This window comes from Mus pahari, chromosome 4 (assembly GCF_900095145.1).
Source record: "Mus pahari chromosome 4, PAHARI_EIJ_v1.1, whole genome shotgun sequence".
Taxonomy (NCBI): domain Eukaryota; kingdom Metazoa; phylum Chordata; class Mammalia; order Rodentia; family Muridae; genus Mus; species Mus pahari.
Window position 1 is genome coordinate 88,493,232 of NC_034593.1, and position 14,013 is coordinate 88,507,244.

The 14,013-nt window shown below is 44.7% G+C and overlaps 1 protein-coding gene across 2 annotated transcripts in view; it reads left to right on the forward strand.

Annotated features, from left to right (window-relative positions):
- Positions 1-3,267: 3,267 nt before the first annotated feature.
- Positions 3,268-14,013, forward strand: part of Znf697 (zinc finger protein 697) — a 32,759-nt gene continuing 22,013 nt past the window's right edge. For both annotated transcript variants that reach the window (XM_021196268.2, XM_029538063.1), the window contains exon 1: positions 3,268-3,365. The gene's annotated coding sequence lies outside the window, so the exon portion shown is untranslated. The remainder of the gene's footprint in view (positions 3,366-14,013) is intronic.

Consider the following 14,013-nt stretch of genomic DNA (forward strand, 5'->3'; position numbering starts at 1 on the left):
AGAGGTTGAGGCAGGAGGAGCATAAACATTCAAGGCCATCCTGGGCAACTGAGCGAGAGATGACACAGCCTTGAATTGAGAAAGAAAAAGAGTGTGCTTGGATGTGACGTGGTTATAGAGTGCTTGCCTAGTGTATAAGAGACACCCTTTCCATGCCCAGAACTGGGAAGAATAATACAAGGCAGAGGTAGGGTAAAATATTTATTTAAACATAAGTAAATTATAAGTCTCTGGAAGCTCCAGCGGCTCTGAAATTGCCATCTACCTTCAACATGTTTCCTGAAGTCAGTCAAATACAGCTTGTCCTCCAGCAGCAGGGCGGCTTGAGTCCCTCCTTTCTCTCATTCATCATTGTCTTCCCCTGGGGATTCGAAGGGCAGGGGAGGGAGTATGAGTGGGGAGAAAGGAATGCCATTTCTATCTGGTCTCAGACTGTGTGTCTCAGTGGGAATGTGCACTTTGATCATCTCACAGTCAACATCACCAGTCAGACTATGTTTCAGGAATTTGTTAGTTCAACAAGTATTTGTTGGATGCTAATCCCTCATCCTTTCTCTCTCCCTCTGGCTTTACCATCTGCCTCTCTTTCCCAGCCCAAATCCTAATATCCCCAAAGCATCCTGAAGGTCAAACAAAGAAAACTCCGTGAACACCACCATTCCCACTGAGGTCATAGTCCTTCAGAGTCAAAGTCCATACCTTAACTGTGCCTCCCATTTCGTGTTTTCTTCTCATTCCTATTCCCACCCCTCAGAGCATCAGTTCTCCACCTGTGGTTCAAGTGTCAAAAGGTTCAAAAGGACAAAGGACCAAAACCTCGTGGATCAAATGATCCTTTCACAGGAGTCCCTTAAGGTCATCGGAAAATGCAGATATTTACATTACAGATCATAACAGTAGCAAATTTAGAGTTATGAAGTAGCAATGAAAATAATTAAGGTTGGCGGGTGGTCACCACAACATGAGGAGCTGTATTGAAGGGTCACAGCATCAGGAAGGTTGAGAATTACTGCCTTTGGAGGTACGAAAGGGCGTATGGGAAGACCAGAAACTTCTGAGAACAGAAATTCTCTTACAGTTTCTCACGTTGATGGATGAGGATTCTATCTGTCAACTGGGATGCAGGTTCTCGAGGGTAACACACACCCTTAATTATTCAATGAATACCCTTTGGAAGACCTCAGAGATGCTTGTCAGTCTGGAAGGAAAGCTCTACTCTTATGGCTATTATCTCTCCCTAGCACCTCAAACACACTGTCCACATACAGTGGCCATTACAGGTTTCATAGGACTTTGTTACAACAATGAGGTCACTGTTGAAAGATATAAAGGCAAGAATATGTTAAAAACAAACAAACAAAAAAAACCAAAAACACTTTGCCAAAGTAATGAACTAACTACATTGGAAACAAACAAACACAAAGAGAAAGGGCAGGTTTGATATGGGGTGGTGGAGGTAATGTGCTAAATTTCCATATCATCAACAAAAGTAAGAAATGTAGCAAAAAGTCGTGTTAGAGGAAGGAGAGCAAATAGCTTCACAGGGGCAGAGTAGACAATGTTCAGTGCCACAGGCAGGCCCAGCGCCTTCTCGGACTGAGCATGATGAGGCTACGCAATTCAACAAACACCCGTGAGTTCCATCTAGAGGAAGCGGGGAGCTTTTTATCTGAATGTTCCAAGGCTACAAATGTAAAGCTAAAATACTTTGTGCAACTAATTCAGATGGATAGCCAACAGATCAACAAGGACTTCCGGGAAGTACACAATACTATCCACTTGCTCTTCATCAGTTCTGCACCTTGAATTAAGCCAGCCATTTATTCCGTGACGAAAGGTCTCTAGAAGAACGATGACAGCATTCTTAGATACTCTGTTCTCTTTTCTTTTCTCTTCTCTTCTTTTCTTTTCTTTTTTGTGGTTTTTCGAGACAGGGTTTCTCTGTGTAGCCCTGGTTGTCCTGGAACTCCCTCTGTAGACCAGGCTGGCCTCGAACTCAGAAATCCGCCTGCCTCTGCCTTCCAAGTGCTGGGATTAAAGGTGTGTGCCACCATCCAGCTTGTCATTTAGATTCTCATATACCTAATTCATGAAGTTTATTTTCTATCTCTCAATTACTTTTCTTGAAAAGAAGCCTGGGCAGAGGCCAACAGTGGAGAAAAGGGATGTCACCAGGCCAGGATCTAGGAATGATTAGCTCCTTATGGTTTTTAGGGCAAAAGTGCCAAGATCTTTAAGGAGCCTGGATACCAGAAGAGCAGTCAAGTGTTTTTCTTTCTTTCTTTCCTTTTTTCTTTTTGTGTTTTTGAGACAGGATTTCTCTGTTTAGCCCTGGCTGTCCTGGAACTCACTTTGTAGACCAGGCTGGCCTCGAACTCAGAAATCTGCCTGTCTCTGCCTCCCAAGTGCTGGGATTAAAGGCATGTGCCACCACGCCTGGCTTCAAGTGTTTTTCTTAAACAGGCCACAGCCAGAGTCCTGACTGCATAGAGTCATGGTTCTCAACCTTCCTAATGCCACCCTTCATGGTGTGGTGACTCCCACCCATTATTTTCATTGCTACTTTATAACTATAATTTTGTTACTGTTGATGAACTGTACATATCTGTGTTTTCTGATGGTCTTAGGCTACTTTTGCCAGAAGGCCATTTGATCCACGGGGGTCGTGACCCACAGGTTGAGAAACACTGAGCTAGAGCAACTGGGAGGTGAAAAAGTTGGTAGATGGACAGAGCACTGGCCAGACATGCAGGGGCTTTAAGGTAGATTAGCGCACAACAGAAACAACTAAACCAACAAACTCGGTTTGGCATACACCCGAAGAGTAGGAAGAAGAATCATGGTGAGTTGTCTAGGTGAGTCCCAGGCTAGGCTGAGTGTCAGAGTGTGTTCCCCTCTCTCAACCTCACCTTATGGAAGACCATCTATTAGAAGAAGTGTGTGTGGGGGAAGCCAACTTAAAGAGAACATATCACAAACTTCACTTCTAAAGAAAAGGTCGCTCGCCAGGGCAGCAAGCGTGTGAGAGCAGCACGCGTCTGCAGGATCGCGACTCTACCAAGCGGCGGCAAGTCGGCCATCGGCTCTGAGCTCTACAGCCGGACAGTGTCCTCTCCTCCAGTCCTGGGGTCCGAATAGGAGCCCCCGTTGTTGCTGCGGTGGCAGGAAGTCTCGGTGAACTACAAATCGAGGCATGCTGGGAACATTCCCTGCTCCTCCCAGGAAATGTCCTTTGTCCAGCCCCACAGGAAGCCCCAGCGAGGAGGTAGTGGGCAGCCAGCCCGAGTGCCAGCCCGCGGCCGCATAGCCTCCGCACCCGGCGCCAGGCTTGGGCAGTACGCTCAGAGCTGCCCGGCGCATCACAGGTAGGAGCGCTGCTGCGGCTGGGCGCGCCGGCTTGGCGGATGGGGAGATGGGAACCTGAGCTGATCATCTCGGGGCTGGGATGTGTGCTGTGGCTGAGCTGCCGCGCGAAGCTGTCCTTCGCACACTGGACTGTGGTCCGCCACCCCATGGGCTCAGGAACCAAGGACAGATGGGGACCCCTCGTGTCCTATAGCTGGGTTGAGCTCCCTTTGGTCTCTGTGGCGAGGGGAGGGGAGAAGGAGGCTGAGACTGCGCTGCCAGAGCAAGTCGGACCGTCCCACAGACCACCGAAGGGGGCATCAGAGACCCTGGGAGACCAAGCCCAGGGAGGAGCTTGCAAGACAAGCAGAAGGTGAAGGGCTTTGTGTGCAGCGGTGTGTCGGCTTAGGTCTTGCTCCCTTTGCCTGCTAAGTCAGCCTCACTGTGAGGAAGGGGATGAAGGCGGGGACTTTGCGAAGGGCAGCAGGTTCATTTTGGCCCTTGTGAAACGTGTGTCTGTACCCTGCTCCTCCCATCTGTCTGCCCGACTCGGATTACCGTTTGGGGGCTGCAATCTGACTGGGAGAAAGGTACAAGTGAGGACCTGCGAATGGAAGGCTGAGCTAGCCAGCCGCTCGCGGCTCAGGAGGGATCATTGTCTGGTTTTGCTAGAATCCCCAGCCACAAATATCCACGTTGGCTGATCATGGGCAAGTGGTGGACAGAGCTGGAGCCTGCGGCCAGAGGACTCAGGTGGCCTGGGGTGAGGCATATGTTAGCGTGAGGGATGGTGAAGAGGAACAGTGAGACAGCGACCCTGGATCTACCTTACAGCCAGAGCACACAATAGCAGGTCTCTAGAATGGGACTTTAAGAGTTCCTCCGGGACTTCCTAGGATTTAACCGTTTTTTTTTTTTTTTCTTAACCACGCCCCCTCTCCCCTCCCCCCCTCCGGCAGTGAATCAGCCACCACCCCCCCACATGAGTATGAGGCATAATTTAATTTAGTGCTATAATCCTGCCTGTTGAGTCAGGCTCCGTTGGCTGTCAGCATTCCCATATAGTGGGTCTCTTCCCAAGAGACTGTTGTGGTAAATGCGGCAACAGCTAGCGAGTTCGTGGTCTTTGTGAGCTGCTATGGACAAGTGGGCAAGTTTGAACACAGCTGGAGTGTGACTTCCATAAGGGAATTAATTCACCTGCCTCTGATGCCTTTCCATGTGTATACAGGTGTGCATCCCTTCTCTTAAGAAAACATATGGTGATTACTTAATGTATAATGTACTTTAAAACCAAAGGAATGCTTGAGTAGGTAGGTGGATTATCTAAGGCACATGGGGGAAAGGATGCTCTGGACCCTGGATTAATGGCTTGTAGGGGGCGGAAGGCTTTTCACCGGCATTAGATAAGTCATGTGAACTAAGTTGGAATGAACTAACTGGAATTGTCCAGGCAGCCAGTGTTAGGATAAAATGAAGAAAGAGTGTTTGCATTGGAAAAAGTCCCCAGTTGCACACACTGGCTGTGCTTGTGTAGGTAGGAAGGATCTTTAGGGGAGAAATTGACAGCCCAAGAGACAATGACATGACCTGAGATTGAACCAAGATTATACAGTGAAAGTCAGGCTGCCTTCCAGGTCACTGAGGAGAAAAAACATGATGGCATTCAAAACCTACTGGAATTAAGGAATGAGTGACAAGAAGTCAGAAAACTCAAAGGGCGCAGCTAAATTGAAGGGACGGGGTGACCTCACTGGAGGCTGAATGTCTGAGGCTGATGGATTTGCATAACATTTCCCTCTCCTCCTGCCAAGAGCTCTTTGGATTTCTCCAGAATCTACTTACTCGTCTGCCTAATTTTTAGTGTCCTGGGAAAGGAAGGAGAAATTGTAGAAGTTGGTTCCAAGGAGGACATAGTAAGACAAGCAAAGGGCTTGTCTGCTTCCCAAGGGACAGCACAGAAAGTCACAGCAGCATGAAGGAGTCCAGGTCGCAGCCATTTGAAACATTCTCTCTAAGTCATTGCTTTTCCTTTCTTCTCTGTGTCTTGGCGGGTTTCTGAGTATACCACATGCTACTTATGGTTATTGTAATTGGCAAAGGTTAATAACTTAATTTGGCATTGAGAGTTCTGCTCATAGCCAGTGCCCGCCGACTTCTCCGTTGTATCTCTGTTCTCTACTGGTCCTTGCACCAAACAGCTTTCATCCCAAGATGCAACACACGTTCTGAGTGTTGGTTACTCAGGTCAAACCACACCCCTGTAGCACATTCCTATGCTGCCTCTCATTTTTGTCCCAATCCCTAACTCCCTCATAGAAACCTTTCAAGAATTTCTAGTGGGATTGGGGAGATGGCTCAGAGGTTAAGAGCACTGACTGCTCTTCTAGAGGTCCTGAGTCCAATTCCCAGCAACTACATGGTGGCTCACAACCACCTGTAATGGGATTCAGTGCCCTCTTCTGGTGTGTCTGAAGATAGCAACACTGTGCTCATATTTGTAAAATAAAGAATTCTTAAAAAAGAAAAGAAAAGAATTCCTAGTTACTACCAAGCTTTTCCTTATGGTATTTTGAATTCTGGTGACACCTCTCCTTGTTCCCCTTAAAATTATAAACTCCTTGAGGACAATAACTCGTTCTGCCTGATGTTTATAACTAGCAGATGCACAAAGGATGTTTAATTGGAAGTTTGTAAATAAATAAAAGCAATGAAATAACATACACATCCTGTATTTACTTATAAATCAGGTCTCATGTAGCCAAGGCTAGCTTCCAACTCATTGTGTAGCCAAGGATGACCGAAAGGCTCCATGGCTCCCATCCTTCTTGCCTCTATCTCTTGAACGCTGGGATTAGAAGTGTACTTCAGGACACCTCGTTTTATGCCTTACTGGAGATCCAACCTGGGTGTAGTGCCAGTTTGGCAAACACTTCACCAGTTGAGCTATGTCCCCAGTCCACATACAGCTTATTTTATCTCTTGGTTCTTATAGTAAAGCTTTGGAGACCTTTTCATAGGCTTGTGAGGACTCATTGAGACAGGGAAAAATAAAACCTGTTTCATGGCATACTGAAACCTTTCCTCTCCTGGCTTAAGAGGGTCTAATAGTGTTTGTCACTGTGTCTCGTAAAAGATGTTGTTCATGAGCACCGTGTCATTGAGCTTCTTTGCCAACATGAATGTTTCTAAACTCTAGCAACATAGAGAGTGGATTAATGCAAGTGCATAGACAGGTATTTTTATAAGTCTACATGGGAGAAGGTGATTTTTGTTCTCAGTTGTTAAAGTGTTTAAGTCCTGCTCTTTGCAACTGAGTCAGGCATTGGACATGCCTGTTCCCTCTTACAGCCCAAGCTGTCTGTTAGGGTCAAAGTATACCATGTAAAAGTGCTCAAACCTTACTTCCTTCCAATTTAGCATTTTTTTTTTGACAAATAATTGAGTATTTTTCTTACTTGCTTTTTATGTGAATTATAGCAGTCACTGCTTACTGGATACATCATTGAATATATCAGTGATTGCACTAGGAAATTTGGGGCTGGGCAAAATACATGCCTTAGTTGGTACAGTGCTTTCTTTGCAGGCACAAGGACATGAATTTGATCCCCAGAAAGCATGTTTAAACAAACAAACAAACAAACAAACACCAGGCAGGAGAGATGGCTCAGCAGTTAAGAGCACTTAACCTTTTCCAGAGGTCCTGAGTTCAATTCCTAGCAACCACATGGTGGCTCACAATTATCTGCAATGGGATCTGATTCCCTCTTCTGGTGTGTCTGAAGAGATGGCAGTGTACTCATATACATACATAAATAAATCTTTAAAAACAAACAAACAAACGAACAAACAACCAGGCACGGGGCATGTGCATGTAATCTCAGCCCTGGGAAAATAGAGAAAGGCGAATCCTTGAAGCCAGCCAGACTAGCATACTTGATAGATTCCTGGTTACTAAGAGATCTGGCTGATAAAGAGGTGGGCGGCACCTGAGTAGTAGCAACCAAGACTGTCCTATGGCCTCCATAGTCACGTGTATGCATGCGCACCTGTGTGTGTCTACCTGTAAGTGTGCACCTGTGTATGTGCACCTGTGTGTGTCTACCTGTAAGTGTGCACCTGTGTGTGTGCACCTGTGTGTCTACCTGTAGGTGTGCACCTGTGTATGTGCACCTGCGTATGTGTACCTGCGCACACACACAGAATAAACTAGACAGCTTACTTGTGTTGCCTTGTTTCATCTGATAACATTATCTCCAGTCTAAAAATGAGGAAACCAGAGGTCATAGAGAAGTCAAGAAACTTGCCTGGAGCCCCACATTCTGAAGTGGAGATGCATTGGAATATAGCTCTGTTGACCACAGCTTTGAGAACTGCTTTCCACGGGAGGGAATTGCCAGGTGGCTGCCTTTTCTGCCTCCACAGCCCTCCACATTTGTAGGTTGCCTGCCAGGAATATTGATGGGCTTCTAAAAGCATCCTACCGGTTCTCATTCCGAGAAGCACAGTTCTTTTATTAAAAACAAAACAATAACAAACCACATTTTCCCCCATGCTTTTAATTTCCTATAGCTATCAGTTGGAAAGATCAAATTTAGAATCCATAGTGCCTTTTGGACACAGAAGCGTGCCCAGAATTCTTCTTCTTTGTTGTTTATTTTCTTCCAGCTTGTCTGAATTTGTTTTCTATCCTTTCCAGGCTAAGTCTCCTATCTTCTGGGTAGGTTGGCTTGATCGTCTCAGGCCATCCTTAGACTGTCCATCAGCTCTTGCACTGCCTGAGATGCCTGGGTTCCGCTGACATCTTCATGAGAACTTAACAGAACACACGACAGGGGCTGTGTGTCCAGAACACAGCATGGCATGTGGTGGACTTTCAGAATTCTTGTCATCACGAATTATTAGGCATGGGTAAAATGCGAATATGGAGGCACGAAGCATGTTCACGTCAACGGTTGGCCTCTGGTGTAGGAGGAGGACCAGAAAGAAGTTGATTTTCTTGGTTATTGTTCAGGGTTCTTTCTATGGGACTGTCAGCTCCCGCTGGGAGGATGCAGGGCAGAGCTGTGGCAGGCTGTTTTCTGTGTTTGTGCAACATGAATGATGTGGAAGTTAATGATTTCAGGTGGTGTGGGTGGGGGCCTCTATTTAAGCTGGCGTGTCCACCCTCACTAGATCTAGGAGAGGCCCTTCTACTGTATAGCTAAGAAAACCACAGGGGTTGCCTGGGTGCCAGCAGGGCGGGAAATAGAAAAGAGAAAGTCTGGGGGGAAGAAGCACCTCTGATAATATCCCTGTGAGAGTGGGAAGAGTCACTCTGTGGATGGAGCAGTCTGTCCTCCTTGGGGGGGCCTGGCTGTCAGCTGCCGTGAGAAACTGTCTTCTGGCAGGCAGCTCGTGGGATAGCTGTGCCTAACTGTATGGCAGGTCAAATTCTGTGCATTGACAGGCTAGGGTGGCCTTTCTTCAAGGAGGTGTGTTACATATGTGTGGCCTTCTGATACCTTGGGTCGGATCCTGCCATAAAGTTCAAGGCAACAACCCTTCTTCCTGGGCTTCTTTCTAAGAAATGTCCCACTTCGGATTCAGGTCCATGTGCTGTCACTTTGCTTGATGCTTGAAGAGGGACATTACTGAAAAGTAATTCCTTCCCAGCTATTGTTTTGTTTTTCTAGCATACTTGGGAACCTTGGTTAAAAAAAAAAAAAACATTTTCCTCCTGGGCCTTTTTGGTGATCCCTCAGCAGATATTCATAAAGAGTTCTGACAATGGAAGGTGCTTTTGAAAACTGGATAGAGACATAAATCCATTAGACATGATCTCTAGTGACCCAGAGCCTAGAAAAATGGTAGCTTATGGTGTGTCTAACACATAGTTGTTGATCGAATATTCATTTAACACATTATGTTTCAAACATTTGAAATATTTATTATTTTAAAATCTATCAAAATATTTTAAATATTACATTTTGATTCTTGCCTAGTGTGATGGTACTACCAACTTCTTACAAGGAAATGTGGGAAAGAACAAATGTTTATACACTTTCTGATCTAGGAAATAATCATACAGCAACCATGCATAATTTTTAAAAAATACACATTTTTAAAGTTTTTTTGTTTGCTTTTGTTTTTGTTTTTTAGGTTTTTATCCTAAACTCCCTCAGCAGGATTTATCATTGCTGAGGGATTACCAAGAAGTCCCAGGAGGAAAATGTGATTTTTCTTTTCTTTTCTTTCTTTCTTTTTTTTTTAAATCAAGGTTCCCAAGTATGATGGAAAAACAAAGTAGTCAGCAACTGGAAGGGAGAAAAATTTTAGGTTTTAGGTTCACGGGAGAGTTGAGCAGAAGGTACAGTCTCCATGTGCCTCCGCTCCCACTCTTTCACAGCCTCCCCCACTCTCAACATCCTGTACAGCATGATACATTTGTTACACTTGAGAAGCCACAAGGGATGCTGGGAAGTGTAGTCCTTTGTTGGAGCGGGTAGTTCTGGGTTCACTGAAGAAGGGGTCCTCTGATCAATCGTGTGGGAGGGCAGTCTTAACCAGCTGCAATGGATGATGATGTCTATTGCCGACCTGCAGTCCTATAGAGACTTGGAAAATAATCAGAGTTGTAAGCATTTGATTTGGTTACAGAGTTAAAACTGAGAGAATTTCTGGGACCGTTGAGTGATAATGGAGGACCGGAGGCCAGGAAGACCAAGTGGGCTAGTGAGAGAAAGTGGGCATAGAGTTGATTTCCGGTGACTGTGTCTGGTCCCATTGCCAGAACTGTTGCACCAAAATGAGGAGCTGAAGTAGCAGGGAGTAACAGAGCATCCAAGGAAGGAAAAGGAGCAAGGAGAAGAGAAATCGAAAGAATTTTATCTGGTCTGGGATGAAAGAGGTGATAGTCCTTTTTAGCCAGAGTTTCTCCATAGTGTCTAAAAGATCCTTTTCCAGGTGTATCAGGAGCAAATGCAGCTGTTTTAAGGTGAGTTTTGGAAGAGCTCACCAGGGACATTTTGTTTGGGTATAGGGTAAAGTTCCAAAAGTAAATCATTTAAAATACAGGGTTAAAAACCCATGGGTGCGGGTAATAAGAGGGAAAGATGTGACCCAGGGGAGGAGCCGGGGTAGTAGGGAACCAGGAGCTGGAACATAGGAGGAGGCTTGGGGTTGACTTTATCATGGTCCCTGTCTCTAAGCTCCATCACAAACCAGTTAGGATTTGTTGGTGTGGAAGCCGCATTGTTTGTGGAGAGGAAGCACGTCTCATCCCAGCAGTCAGGTCTAGGTCTTTTTCATCTTGGAGCACTGCAGCCGTCCAGCCGTCCAGCGGGTCCTGAAGGACGTTAAGCTGGTTTGAGCTGGTGAGACCGAGATCGGTGGAAAGGAGGGTTCCGTCCCGATGCTTCAGTTGTGAGTCCTCCAAACAACGAGCAGAGTGGCAGGAAGAGAGATATTGTGCATGGCCGTGGCACAGTAGTCCTCTTGTCAAGGTCACCACAACTGCCTTTTAGGGGGTTTGGAATGACTGTATCTCTGTTAAGTGCTTGAAGGCTGACAGAACTGTGAAGAGGAACAGCACTTAGAATTTCTCAAAAGAACGTCCATCCAAGAATCCATGGTAAAACTTAGTAGTCAGCAAAGATCAGACTGTAAGTCAGAATATATAACTGTGCAACTTTGTGGGAGACATTAAGAAACAAAGTTACACGAGAACGCTTTTACATCAAGATTGACAGGAGTTAAATGCAATTACACAACTGGTTGGACCATGTACCAGAATTCCATAGGAGGAAAAGGTCCCTGTAATCAGCTGTTGTTACATCAGACTCTTGTGTAAAGAATGCACCTGAGAAGTTAGAGGTTTCAAACAGTTCTGGTATCAGGTTTAATTTTAGAAAACTTTGTAGTTTTCCTTTTCTGACATGGCTGTCACGGACCAGGCGAGTAGCTGAGGATGGTAGGTGTGTTCTAAAGAAGAGCCTACTACAGGGAAACAAGGTAGCCACAGTCTCTGGGAGGATGTTTGCATCGGAAATTCAAAACCGTTTCTTTGGGGGAAATACACCTTACAATTAAATTGTCTCTCGGAATATAGGTATAGCAATTTGACGTTAAGAAAAATATGTGTTGTCATGTTTTCAAATACTAGAGATGGTCATTTATGGGAACAGTCCCAGTCAAAGGAGTTCAAGTCAGCATCCCAGGAGTGGATCTGAACAGAGTGTGTCTGAGAGATGTTCCTTGCTTTCACATATGATGAACTTTGTATTTGTGTTTTAAATATTAACAATCCCAGCTATTAGTGAATGAACAAGAACAGTAACTTAAGTAAAAACAAAATATTTCGTTAAAAACCATTTGATAAGGTAAAACATTTAAAACCTGGGACTGTTCCCATAAATGACCATCTCTAGTATTTGAAAACATGACAACACATATTTTTCTTAATGTCAAATTGCTATACCTATATTCCGAGAGACAATTTAATTGTAAGGTGTATTTCCCCCCTAAAAAAAAAATGGTTTTGAATTTCCGATGCAAACATCCTCCCAGAGACAGTGGCTACCTTGTTTCCCTGTAGTAGGCTCTTCTTTAGAACACCTCTACCATCCTCAGCTACTCGCCTGGTCCGTGACAGCCATGTCAGAAAAGGAAAACTATACAAAATTTTCTAAAATTAACCCTGTTAGCAGAACTGTTTAAAATCTCTAACTTCTGATTCCATACACTCAGCCAACAGATGAAACATGAAAGCAGCTGGTCATGTCAAATCTATAATAAATAATTTACACCACAGACTGAATTACCCAAGGGGGCTGAAGCCAGCTCTTTATTCCTTCTGCCAATGGATGGATCTCCAGGTCACTGCACACTGACAGCAATAAGCAGATTTTTTTTCTTAACATGATTCTATTTTAAAAATAGGTTGGTTTGTTGTGAAGCAAGATAACAAAATTAAGTGAGCCTTAACAGATACTGGCTTTTGGAATCTCTTAGAAAACATCTACAAACTTCACTGTCAAGGCCTTGTAGACTTCAAGTGGTGGGCTCTGGCTCTGGGTACAGACTAGATGATATTCTCAAAGCACTACAGCTAAACCCAGGTTGAAGAGAATTGCCTTGATCTAAGTTAGTGGTTCTCAACCTGTGGGTCCCAACACCACAGGGATTGCATAGCAGATATTTACCTTACAATTCATGACAGTAGCAAAATAACATTTATGAACTAGCAATAAAATAATCTTATGATGGGGGGGGAGTCACTGCAACATGAAGAACTGTTTAAAGGGTCACACAGCATTAGAAAGGTTGAGAACCACTGCTGTAAGTCACCTCCTAGTGAAAGATCTAAAAGCTTGGACAATCATTTAATAGAATCATTTGTTGACACTACAGATAGAAAACCTACTGTCAAAGACACCTCTAGAATATTCTGCATTACTTTCCCAAGCTGTGAGTTTGATGACAGTATCAGGCATCGTCCTCTAGTGAGGGTAACGGGGGGATTAGAGTATATATAGACCCTGGAATTAGCTTCTGCTCAGAGGAAGAACTGAATGCTAGGGTAAGCGGCCATGGCCAACTGAACTAGTTGCATACCAGTCAGATGGTAGGCTTAGGAACAAAGCTCTTCTGTTCACAGCATCCTTGTAAGTCAGTGCAGGAGATATTGAGGGCAGAGCGACTGTTACATGCCTCTCCGTGGTTTGAGACATTTCATATGTGGTGCATGTTACATTATGAAGAGGCAGCTACAGAGCCATGGTAAATGTAAAGAAAGGGAGGCTTGGTCTGACCTTAGGCTGGACCGAATTCCTTTCCTGCCAGAGGCATCATCTACATGTACCGATGGCCTAAATGTCCACAGAGGAAGATGGAATGGAATCCTTATGGGGTGAAAATGGCTTCTGTAGTCCACACAAGAAGCTGGGAAATGTCTTCTTTCAGCAGAAAACTCTCCTGGTGTCTACCTCAGCAATGGCGTAGTTAGGGGAGCATTCCAGCCCCTGGGTTTTTTTTTTTATGTGGAGCTGGGTACTAAACCAAGGTCCCTGTGTTTGTGGAGCAAGGATGTTAGTGGCAGAGCCATCTCCTCAGACCTATTGTTGGATAGTAAGATTGATTACTCTGTGTATTTTGGATGTAGTCCTTTATCAGATACACTTTTGCAAATATTTTCTCCAAGTCTATGCTTATCTCATTGTTTTGATATATCTGTCCCTGTGTCAATATTTATGTGTGAACATTTACCATCTGTTTTCTTCTCTGGGTGTGTGCATGTGACAGATACAAAACTTGCTTAATCCTGGAAACAGGAGACAAAAGCATGAGGCAGTCTTGAAGAAATACCTGTCTCGTGCTTATTTTTGATTTTTCAAATGAGGGACTGGAAGGATGACTTAGCAATTAAGAGTACTTAGTATTCTTGCAGAGGACCCAAATTCAATTCATGTTAGCTCACAGTGTGATTGACGTTCCCAGGTATCCAGTACCCTCTTGTGGTCTGAGAGAGTACCATGCAAGTGCATGGTGCACACATATACATGCAGGCAAAATGGTTAGACACAGTTGAAGAAGAAGAAGGAGAAGGAGAAGGAGGAGGAGGAGGAGGAGGAGAAGAAGGAGGAAAAGGAGAAGAAGAAGAATAAGAAGAAGAAGAAGAAGAAGAAGAAG